This window comes from Schistocerca serialis, chromosome 1 (assembly GCF_023864345.2).
Source record: "Schistocerca serialis cubense isolate TAMUIC-IGC-003099 chromosome 1, iqSchSeri2.2, whole genome shotgun sequence".
In the NCBI taxonomy this organism is placed as follows: domain Eukaryota; kingdom Metazoa; phylum Arthropoda; class Insecta; order Orthoptera; family Acrididae; genus Schistocerca; species Schistocerca serialis.
In genome coordinates, this window is record NC_064638.1 from 678,017,204 (window position 1) to 678,029,139 (window position 11,936).

Consider the following 11,936-nt stretch of genomic DNA (forward strand, 5'->3'; position numbering starts at 1 on the left):
TATTACAATATTAAAAACAACCTAACAAATATCTCCACGAGAATGACTTTACAAATATGGGGTGACTGATAGCAAGCAGTAAATCAAAATAATGACCACGAATTTATGTCCAAGTTTAACGATAAGCAGTATAAAATACACAGAGTTCTTTGTAATATAAAAAATTGCGTTATTTTCACAAAAACATTTTTGTTATTGAGTTTACAACTCGATGAGATTGCCACTGATGTCAACACGATCCTTGCATAATTTGTACCACGAAAGTTTATCACAGTTGCAGTTAGGGTTTAGCACAATGTTATGGGTTGTTAGTTTGTTAATATTAGTCAGCATTCCACTCATTCCATACATTAACTTTAACGACCACTGTTAATTTGAAGCGTATTAAACTTTTCATATAGATCATGAAAATATACTAGAAGGTATAGAAATTACTGAAACAAATTCAGATACTATTATACGAACTGAGGTTTTTCCGCTCTTGAGTGGTACCGTAATTACATACCAATCCACCATTGTTTATCTTTCTTTTCTTTCTTCTTACAAAATCTCCTTCACTAGAACTTCATATGCTACAAGGTTTACCCTTTGACAAAAATAGCACAACACGAACATCACTACCCCTTTTAAAAATACTGCTTGTGAAGCTTAACTCAGATGCTCACGATGTTACGCTGTATCCCTCATGAAGTACTTATCTATATATGTGTAATGTATACTTTGCTTGTCCTTCCTCCTTAGAACCTAAGCCCAGCATTCTCTTCACTCTGTATCTGTCTGTCAGTTCTTTTTTATTAAGCATTCGTTATCCACCGAGCTTCCTCTCACCTGTTGCTATTCTAAAAAACAAAAGACAACTTTAGTAACCAGTATATGCCATATCTAATCATATGCTGCTGCTGGAGGTAGGATTGTTGTGGATTGGTTAACATCTGAATGTATCGTAACGCAACAATTATCCCCGTAGTCGTGGCTCGTACATGTCATCCGTCGTTAAGAAAAATGGTTCAAATGGCTCTGAGCACTATGGGACTCAACTGCTGAGGTCATTAGTCCCCTAGAACTTAGAACTAGTTAAACCTAACTAACCTAAGGACATCACAAACATCCATGCCCGAGGCAGGATTCGAACCTGCGACCGTAGCGGTCTTGCAGTTCCAGACTGCAGCGCCTTTAACCGCACGGCCACTTCGGCCGGCTCCGTCGTTAAGACGAACAACGCTGACTGCCACCTTAAATTTGTGACGATCACGCTTATATATATATATATATATATATATATATATATATATATATATATATATATATACAGGGTTATTACAAATGATTCAAGCGATTTCACAGCTCTACAATAACTTTATTATTTTAGATATTTTCACAATGCTTTGCACACACATACAAAAACTCAAAAAGTTTTTTTTAGGCATTCACAAATGTTCGATATGTGCCCCTTTAGTGATTCGGCAGACATCAAGCCGATAATCAAGATCCTCCCACACTCGGTGCAGCATGTCCCCATCAATGAGTTCGAAACGGTAAGGCTTCTGCTTTAGCCTTTTCCGTAAGATTTTCCAAACCGTCGGCTGTGGTACGTTTAGCTCCCTGCTTGCTTTATTCGTCGACTTCCGCGGGCTACGCGTGAAACTAGCCCGCACGCGTTCAACCGTTTCTTCGCTCACTGCAGGCCGACCCGTTGATTTCCCCTTACAGAGGCAGCCAGAAGCTTTAAACTGCGCATACCATCGCCGAATGGAGTTAGCAGTTGGTGGATCTTTGTTGAACTTCGTCCTGAAGTGTCGTTGCACTGTTATGACTGACTGATGTGAGTGCATTTCAAGCACGACATACGCTTTCTCGTCTCCTGTCGCCATTTTGACTCACTGCGCTCTCGAGCGCTCTGGCGGCAGAAACCTGAAGTGCGGCTTCAACCGAACAAAACTTTATGAGTTTTTCTACATATCTGTAGTGTGTCGTGACCATATGTCAATGAATGGAGCTACAGTGAATTTATGAAATCGCTTCAATCATTTGTAATAGCCCTGTGTATAAAGAACCTATTCATACTGAACAAACATTTCATTCAAACCTTCTGACATCGAACAACTACTGAACAAACATTTCATTCAAACCTTCTGACATTGAACAACTATAACCATACAAATATCCATCAAAATTAACGTTCTGTCGCATCTCTGGCGAAGACCTCAACAGATATTCATCAAACAATAACCTCCAGCGCTTCGTTGGGATGAACGAAATACAAGCGCATGTAATCTGACACTGTCTATGACAAGACACTCCTAACTTGGAAATACAAAGCGTCATTTAAGGATCAGTATAAATGTCTTCATTTCTTATCCCATGCAACAGTCACCCGATATGAGGTACAAATCCGGTTCCTAATGTATCTCATGCAGCTATTTCGGCAGTCCTTCCCCTGTAACACTTATATTGCAAACTCATATATGCCAGACGTTGGCGCGCCTCATCAACATACATAGCTCTTTTGAATCCAATATAACTCTCTATGAGAATTTCAGCATGTTGAAGTACAACACATGTTTACGTGTTTTTTTTCCCTTGTGATTCTCGCTGAACACTGCTCTTCAGTACAGGCTCTGATCATCTACCTACATTACGCAGTGATGTTGCTTTCATTACTGTATGTTCATGCACAGTGGAACAGCAACCTTTTCCAAAACTCCTCTCGCCTTCCCTGCTTTTTATATTTTTCATTTCGTCTATTCTAAGAAAGTCTTGATGTGACTGAGGTGATGCACACGAACTGATTTCTTGGACTTGATGGTCTAACTCAAATGCGTACACATGTACAAATCATCCAATTCTTAATGGCCCATTGTGTACTGAGAAAAACTTATGACACATCCTCTTCTGCTCCTTTGAAACTCAGAAGGATTTGACAAGGACTTCCTACCCACCCGATTTTCTGTCACTCACGTCTTCTTATTGGCTCTTTGCTTTCTCTTTCCTCTGTCTAGAGCCTGATAAACCAGTTCTCGTTCTTGGTGGATAGTTAACCACTTCCACCAATCTCTCTGGCGGTGTCCGATTCCATAGCACAGTTCAAAGTGGCGATAGTGTCCAACTGTGCGACGTTTCGCATGTTATGTTTCGGAACTTCCTGGACAATATGTCACCTGGTGCATGTTGTTTGTGAAAGTGCAATGGGCACAAATTACCAACATCTCATCATGCATACCGCATGGTTCAACCTCTGGTGGTACGCTGGGATGTTAATGGCTGCCTCTGGTGTCTTCTCAGTGTAGCTCTCTGCCTTTCTGATTCGAACTGAGGCCCACTGGCCATGATAATCTTATCGACGGTTGTTCCAGGAAGTCCTCGCACAGTCCTTCGGTATGATGAGCGCCATAGCTCTGTGCAGTGTTGTGAGAGTCACAAACTTTGATGGGAGATCCACTATGACTAATATGTATCGAAAGCCATGGCGCGGCGGTCGCATTTTATTACGTACAATCAGATAGAGAGGGGTGTGTATTAGTTGACATGCTTTGCAAATGGAAGGGGCATGCCATATCTCGCACTCCATGATGTTGAAGTGATACAATTTTTCAATTTTAAGACACCTTTCTACAATCCGACATGCATGCAGCTCATGAAAGTTTGCCATTTCACATTGTTCACTAATTCTTATGGTATACAGAGGGCCTACAGCGAATCAGCAACGTTTCTGCCTGCTCTTCTCAGTATCACTCAAACACAGTAATGTAATTTTCAAAGGTCATGTTCCTCAAATAAAATAATTATCCTGGAAGTCTTCAATTATTTTTTCTTTAAATCCTACACATTCGTTTTGCCTGCCACATGAATAACTGAGAAATCAAATTTTTGAAGGAATAGGACTGATTTCATCAGTCCACCATGGGTTAATTTAGCTATCAGTAGGAACTCCAGCACTCTGTCGTTTGTGTAAACTCTAGTTTTATGTCTGAAGAGGAAGTACCAGAACTTCTTAAAGTCCCAAACCATGCCCAAAAACATCAAGTTTCATAATTAAATAATGTCTCATTCTTTGCCAGCATATGGCTAACAAATGTTATGGTCTTTTTTACACACTCCATTCTCCTCAACCTCTTGAAAGATCGTAACTCCGATGTCCATCTTTGTTCTGTCCGTGGCCATACAAAAAATCGGCTGACAAGACGGGATGTGACAGTATCGGCGCTGTTACCACTGTACTTTTCAATGAAATTCACTCTCAGTGGCTACAATCCGTACCCGTGGTGTTTTCTTGTCTGTTAATGAATATAGTCTCGGTAATGCCAGAGTATCTATCCTGATGAATTTTTGTAGAAATTAATGATCCCAAGAAATCCCGTCAGATATTTTCTGGTTTGTGGCGTCAGGAATAGAACGATGGCCTCTTTTTTTCTGGGTTTTGTGATATTCCCTCCACTGCTATGATATATTCTACGAATTCCACCTTGCTTGTCCTAAAACATTTATCTAAGTTGATCACTCTGATTCATTAGAGCATTGATAAAGCCTGTAAGGCTCTATTATGGTCTTTCAATATTTCTTTTACAATCAGTAGGTAATCATTATCTCTTGATCCATAGACTCTTCAAGTATTCCATCTAACCCCCAAATAAATGCAGCCAAAGATACATTCAGTCCAAATGGTAGGCACAGGAACTAATAGTAATATTGGCCAAATGCGAGAAATGTGGCTAATAGGTTGCGGTTCTATTTGCCAGAAACTTTATCTTGTATCTACTGATGAGAAGTTATTTATCCCATGAAATCTTTGCAGCAGCTATTAAGTTTCTGCAGCCTGTCCATCTCATGTGTAAATGGTATTTGTACTTTCAACATTGCAGCCCAGTCAGCAATCGTGATAATCTAATATGTAAGAAACTATCCCCCCCCCCCCCCCCCCCCCCCATGAACAATGGTTCAAATGGCTCTGAGCACTATGGGACTCAACATCTTAGGTCATAAGTCCCCTAGAACTTAGAACTACTTAAACCTAACTAACCTAAGGACATCACACACACCCATGCCCGAGGCAGGATTCGAACCTGCGACCGCAGCAGTCCCGCGGTTCCGGACTGCAGCGCCAGAACCGCACGGCCACCGCGACCGGCCCAATGAACAATGGACTTTGCCGTTGGTGGGGAGGCTTGCGTACCTCAGTGATACAGATTGCCGTACCGTAGGTGCAACCACAACGGAGGGGTACCTGTTGAGAGACCACACAAACGAGTGGTTACTGAATAGGGGCAGCAGCCTTTTCAGTAATTGCAGGGGCAACAGTCTGGATGATTGACTGACCTGGCCTTGTAACGATAACCATTATGGCCTTGCTGTGCTGCTGTGCTGGTACTGCGAACGGCTGAAAGCAAGGGGAAACTACGGCCGTACTTTTTCCCGAGGGCATGCAGCTTTACTGTATGGTTAAATGATGATGGCGTCCTCTTGGGTAAAATATTCCAGAGGAAAAATAGTCCCCCATTCGGATCTCCGGGCGGGGACTACTCAAGACGACGTCGTTATCAGGAGAAAGAAAACTGGCGTTCTATGGATCGGAGCGTGGAATGTCAGATCCCTTAATCGGGCAGGTAGGTTAGAAAATTTAAAAAGGGAAATGGATAGGTTAAAGTTAAATACAGTGGGAATTAGGGAAGTTCGGTGGCAGGAGGAACAAGACTTCTGGTCATGTGAATACAGGGTTATAAATACAAAATCAAATAGGAGTAATGCAGGAGTAGGTTTAATAATGAATAAAAAATATAGGAGTGCGGGTAAGCTACTACACACAGCATAGTGTACGCGTTATTGTGGCCAAGATAGACACGAAGCCCACGCCTACTAAAGTAGTACAAGTTTATATGCCAACTAGCTCTGCAGATGACGTAGAAATTGAAGAAATGTATGATGAGATAAAAGAAATTATTCAGATAGTGAAGGGAGACGAAAATTTAATTGTCATGGGTGACTGGAATTCGATAGTAGGAAAAGGAAGAGAAGGAGACGTAGTAGGTGAATATGGATTGGGGATAAGAAATGAAAGAGGAAGCCATCTGGTAGAATTTTGTACAGAGCATAACTTAATCTTAGCTAACACTTGGTTCAAGAATCATAAAAGAAGGTTGTATACGTGGAAGAAACCTGGAGATACTGACAGGTTTCAGACAGATTATATAATGGTAAGACAGATTTAGGAACCAGGTTTTAAATTGTAAGACATTTCCAGGGGCGGATGTGGACTCTGACCACAATCTATTGCTTATGAACTGTAGATTAAAACTGAAGAAACTGCAAAAGGTGGGAATTTAAGGAGATAGGACCTGGATAAACTGACTAAACCAGAGGTTGTACAGAGTTTCAGGGAGGGTATAAGGGAACAATTGACAAGAATGGGGGGAAAGAAATACAGTAGAAGGAGAATGGGTAGCTTTGAGGGATGAAATAGTGAAGGCAGCAGAGGAACAAGTAGGTAAAAAGACGAGGACTAGTAGAAATCCTTGGGTAACAGAAGAAATATTGAATTTAATTGATGAAAGGAGAAAATGTAAAAATGCAGTAAATGAAGCAGGCAAAAAGGAATACAAACGTCTCAAAAACGAGATAGACAGGAAGTGCAAAATGGCTAAGCAGGCATGGCTAGAAGACAAATGTAAGGATGTAGAGGCTTATCTCACTAGGGGTAAGATAGATACAGCCAACAGGAAAATTAAAGAGACCTTTGGAGAAAAGAGAGCCACGTGTATGAATATTAAGAGCTCAGATGGAAACCCAGTTCTAAACAAAGTTGGGAAAGCAGAAAGGTGGAAGGAGTATATAGAGGGTCTATACAAGGGCAATGTACTTGAGGGCAATATTATGGAAATGGAAGAGGATGTAGATGTAGATGTAGATGAAAATTGAATGGGAGATATGATACTGCGTGAAGACTTTGACAGAGCACTGAAAGACCTAAGTTGAAACAAGGCCCCGGGAGTAGACACCACTCCATTAGAACTACTGACAGCCTTGGGAGAGCCAGTCCTGACAAAACTCTACCATCGGGTGAGCAAAATGTATGAGACAGGCGAGATAGCCTCAGACTTCAAGAAGAATATAATAATTCCAATCTCAAAGAAATCAGGTGTTGACAGATGTGAAAATTACCGAACTATCAGTTTAATAAGTCACGGCTGCAAAATACTAATGCGAATTCTTTACAGACGAATGGAAAAACTGGTAGAAGCCGACCTCGGGGAAGATCAGTTTGGATTCTGTAGAAATGTTTGCAGATGGCAGTTATAAGATTTGAGGGTCATGAAAGAAAAGCAGTGGTTGGGAAGGGAGTGAGACAAGGTTGTAGCCTAGCCCCAATGTTATTCAATCTGTATATTGAGCAAGCAGTAAAGGAATCAAAAGAAAAATTGGTGTAGGAATTGAAATCCACGGAGAAGAAAAAAAAAACTTTGAGGTTTGTCGATGACATTCTAATTCTGTCAGAGACAGCAAAGGACTTGGAAGAGCAGTTGAATGCAATGGACAGTGTCTTGAAAGGAATGTAGTGGAATTAAATCGGGTGATCCTGCGGGAATTGGATTAGGAAATGAGACGCTTAGAGTAGTAAATGAGTTTTGCTATTTGGGGAGCAAAATAACTGATGATGGTCGAAGTAGAGAGGATATAAAATGTAGACTGGCAATGGCTAGGAAAGCGTTCTGAAGAAGAGAAATTTTTAACTTCGAGTATAGATTTAAGTATCAGGAAGTCGTTTCTGAAAGTATTTGTGTGGAGTGTAGCCATGTATGGAAGTGAAACGTGGACGATAAATTGTTTAGACAAGAAGAGAAGCTTTCGAAATGTGGTGCTACAGAAGAATGCTGAAGATTAGAAGGGTAGATCACATAACTAATGAGGAGGTATTGAATAGAATTAGAGAGAAGAGAAATCTGTGGCCCAAGTTGACCAGAAGAAGGGACCGGTTGGTAGGACATATTGTAAGGTATCAAGGGGTCACCAATTTGGTATTGGAGGGCAGCGTGGAGGGTAAAAATCATAGAGGGAGACCAAGAGATGAATACACCAAGCAGATTCAGAAGGATGTAGGTTGCAGTAGGTACTGGGAGATGAATCTTGCACAGGATAGAGTAGCATGGAGAGCTGTATGAAACCAGTCTCTGGACTGAAGACAACAACAACAACAACAACAACAACAACAACAAACTATCAGGCTCCATTGCGGTACCGCAATCGAGGCTGAGTTCCTTATATATTAAATGGTATTAAGTTGCACTGAATCTAGTACGAGGTGCACAGACCCATCTCTTCTTAACATTCATCCTGTTTCTTGAGTCAGCTTAGACCATTGTACGTGGTGAATGGCATAAAGAGGTACAAAGAGTTTGCAGTCATTCTTCAACTTTAATGTGTACTGGAAATTACTGATTCGGCAGAAATACATCTTTCTTCTCAAGGAATATTTCCCGAAATTGTTCCCCATATTTAGCATCAATGTCTACAACCTACCCCACTCGTTTGTTGATGGCTTGTCAGATTTCTTGTTTTATTGACTTTTCTACATCCTCAGTCTCCCTTTCTTCCCGTTTCTGATTTATAGTCATTCCCTCACATTCTTTTTGTTCCATGCAGAATTCCAAACAGCTTGCCGATATCTGTACCACAATGATTTCTTCTTCAAAATAAACACTCCTTTGTAAAACGACTTCGCCAGATTCTAGATCAAACAATGTTATGTAGTCACTGAGGAAGTCCATACCAATAATCAGGTCAGTCGCTAGTTTAGGAACCACAACAAAATTTGCTATCCACGTGTCTCTGAGACACCAGATCAAGCCTCACTTGTCGGTTTACTTCCGTAATTTTCCACAATGTGGCAGATTTAATTGTAGTCTTTCTTAACAATAATACAGACCAGTTGTTTTCTGTGCAGCTGTCTAAGTGGTCTCAGTGTCACTGACATTTTACTCCCACTGTGCAAAAGACCTCAAAATTCTATTTCTCCTCTCATGACTTGTTGCGTCTAGGAATCCTGCATACTGGGTTCGCTAGGCAAACAACTCTTATTTGTGAGTTTTATTACAACAAGACAAGTACAAATAACTTTGATGTGAGAATTGTTATAGTAATTGTTATAGTCCTTTATACATGACTATCTACAAGGGCAATTACACAGATGTGTCACAAGCAAAGGGTGACGTACAAAATAATCAGTCTTCTTCAGAATAGACAAACGGAAGTAACATTTCTGGTCCTAGCGACCGCTTCTGACAAAAGTCTGTCAATTGACTACAGAGACTGCTGATTTCTAACTGTGCTATGCAGAGACTGCTAATGAGGAGGCTACGATGCGTCAGCTAAAAGTGGCTAACTTTAAAGCTGCTGTGGTGGAGCGGACTGATTTTTCCGCACATGTGTGACACTGATGTCATCTGTTCTATCTGGGTGTCCACATCCTGCCAGGTACAGTGTTGCTGCGCTAACTGTTTCTGACGAACAATCCCCAGTGTCTTTGGTGAAGTAACTGCAACACTTCTTTTTGCAAAGCTTTGGGATCAACACATGTGACTGTCCACTGTCATTTTGAACAAGACTCACCCCTTGCTGTATAGCGAGGCTACGCCGACGTGCAAAGTATCGGCGCAGTACAGAGTTCTTTATGTTATGCAATGAGCGAGGTCAAGATGTGCGAATGTATTTTAACAACATGTTCAAATCTGAATCAGCTTCCGTGGCCTGTGCAATTTTCCTGTAATCCAGCGGAAAGGATTGAAGCAATTCAGAATCGTGAGCATCGATGTGACCAGATGCAGAAGAAGCGTCAAAGTCTGCATCAGGGCCAATCGGAAGGTATGGAAGTGCGTCTGCATTACCATGTTGAGCTGTCAGACGATACGCAATCTCGTACTAGTATTGAGACAACAACAAAGCCCATATTTGCAATTTTTGGGCAGCTCATACAGGAACTGGCTTCATCGGATGAAACAGACTGCAATGGCTTGTGATCCGTTACTGAGTTGAATTTTCTGCCATACAAATAGTGGTGGAATTTGGTGACATCATACACAGTCGCCAATGCCTCTTTGTCTATGTGTGAATAGTTACACTGAGCTTTGGACAACACTTTTGATGCGAAAGCAACAGGCCTGTTTTTATCACCAAATCTGTGCGTAAGAGGAAGCGTTAACTTGCAATACAACTGGTTTGTCAGGATCAAAGTGAACCAAGCATCGATCACTGAGCAGTGCATCTAAGTTTTTGAGAAGCTTCTTGGCACTCATCTGTCCAAAAAATGGGGGCGTTCTTGTAACGCAAGCGATGCAATGGAACTGCGATTTGTGCAGCATTCGGTACGGACCGAATATAATAGTTTATTTTCCTTAAGACTGACTGCAGCTCTGTGACATTGTGAGGAACTGGCAGGTCACGTACGGCTAACAAATGTGACTGAAGAGGATGTACAACTTGACTGTTTATGGCATGACCAAGATACTTAAACTCAGGCTTTAAAAAACACACACACACTTGTCCAGTTTACACTTTAATACTGCATCAGATAACACACGAAACAATGTACGCAAATTTGCAATGTGTTTCAGGTATACGACCTGCTACGACAATATCGTCCAAATAGTTTGAACAGTTTGGTACTTGAGCCGTCAGCTGTCCCAAATACAGCTGGAAAATGGCGACTGTGGAAGCACTGCTAAAAGGCAAGCGCAAATATTTAAACAAGCTGAAATGAGTGTTCACAACACACACAGTTTGACATTCTTCATCTAGCAGTATTTGAAGATATGCGTCGCGCAAATCAGTTTTTGACAGGTAGCGACCAGCGCCTAATCTGTCCATGAGATCTTCTGTGCGTGGCAATAAGTAAGTGTCAGTCACAGTTTGTGACAAAGTCAACACAGAGGCGAATGCGACCTGAAGGTTTGGGGAGCAAAACCAGTGGACTTTCCCATTGATTAGCTTGCATGGTCGCAAAAGCTTCGCTATCTTGCAATTCTTCAAGTTCAGCCGCCACATTGTCCCGTAATGCAATGGGAACGATTCTGGCCCGGCAAAATTTCGGCTGAGCATTGTCTTTCATAGTAATATGTGGAACATTATTACCATTGCCTAAACCTTCGCCGGCCGCGGTGGCCGAGCGGTTCTAGGCGCTCCAGTCCGGAACCGCGCTGCTGCTACGGTTGCAGGTTCGAATCCTGCCTTGGGCATGGATGTGTGTGATGTCCTTAGGTTAGTGAGAACTACTTAAACTTAAGTCTAGGGGACAGATGACCTCAGATGTTAGGGGGACCACACCGTGGTTCAGGTCGAAAAAAATCGATTTTTGGTTTTCATCATATTCCGATAGATTAAGGTTTTATTTAAGTACTCTGAAAAGGATTTTGCTGAAATTTTTTTCCGAGAATTTAAAGAGCATTTTCCTACCACGTGTTTTATGTGCCACGCCCACTTTTCTGTCGCCCGCTTTTTTGCATATATTTTAGATCTCTGTATCCCCTACATTGCACGTTAGTGATTTTTTTTTACTCCCGAGTGTGTTGGCTATCCTTGGAATGCAACGGTCGGTATATTTTGTTTCTGCTGTTCGTAAACAACACGCTTTCAAACGCGCGGTTAGCTTTGTTCAAGTGTTATTGCGAGTAGTTGTTATACTTACGTTTGCAGTGCTTGTTTACATGTGTTTTGTTGTGTTTATTGAAGATGACGAAACGTAAAGGCATTTTCAAGAATCGACAGTTTATAGGAAACAAGTTTAGAAAGCTTTCTGTACAAGACGCCTGGCAACGATATTTGTAATTGTAATTCTTCAACAAGTGCATCATCAAAGAAGTTCTCACCATTTCAAGAGAGTTACAACGAATTTACTGTAAGTGACAAGGGGTGCAGTAACATTATCATAAATTTGAGAATATTATCAGATGTAA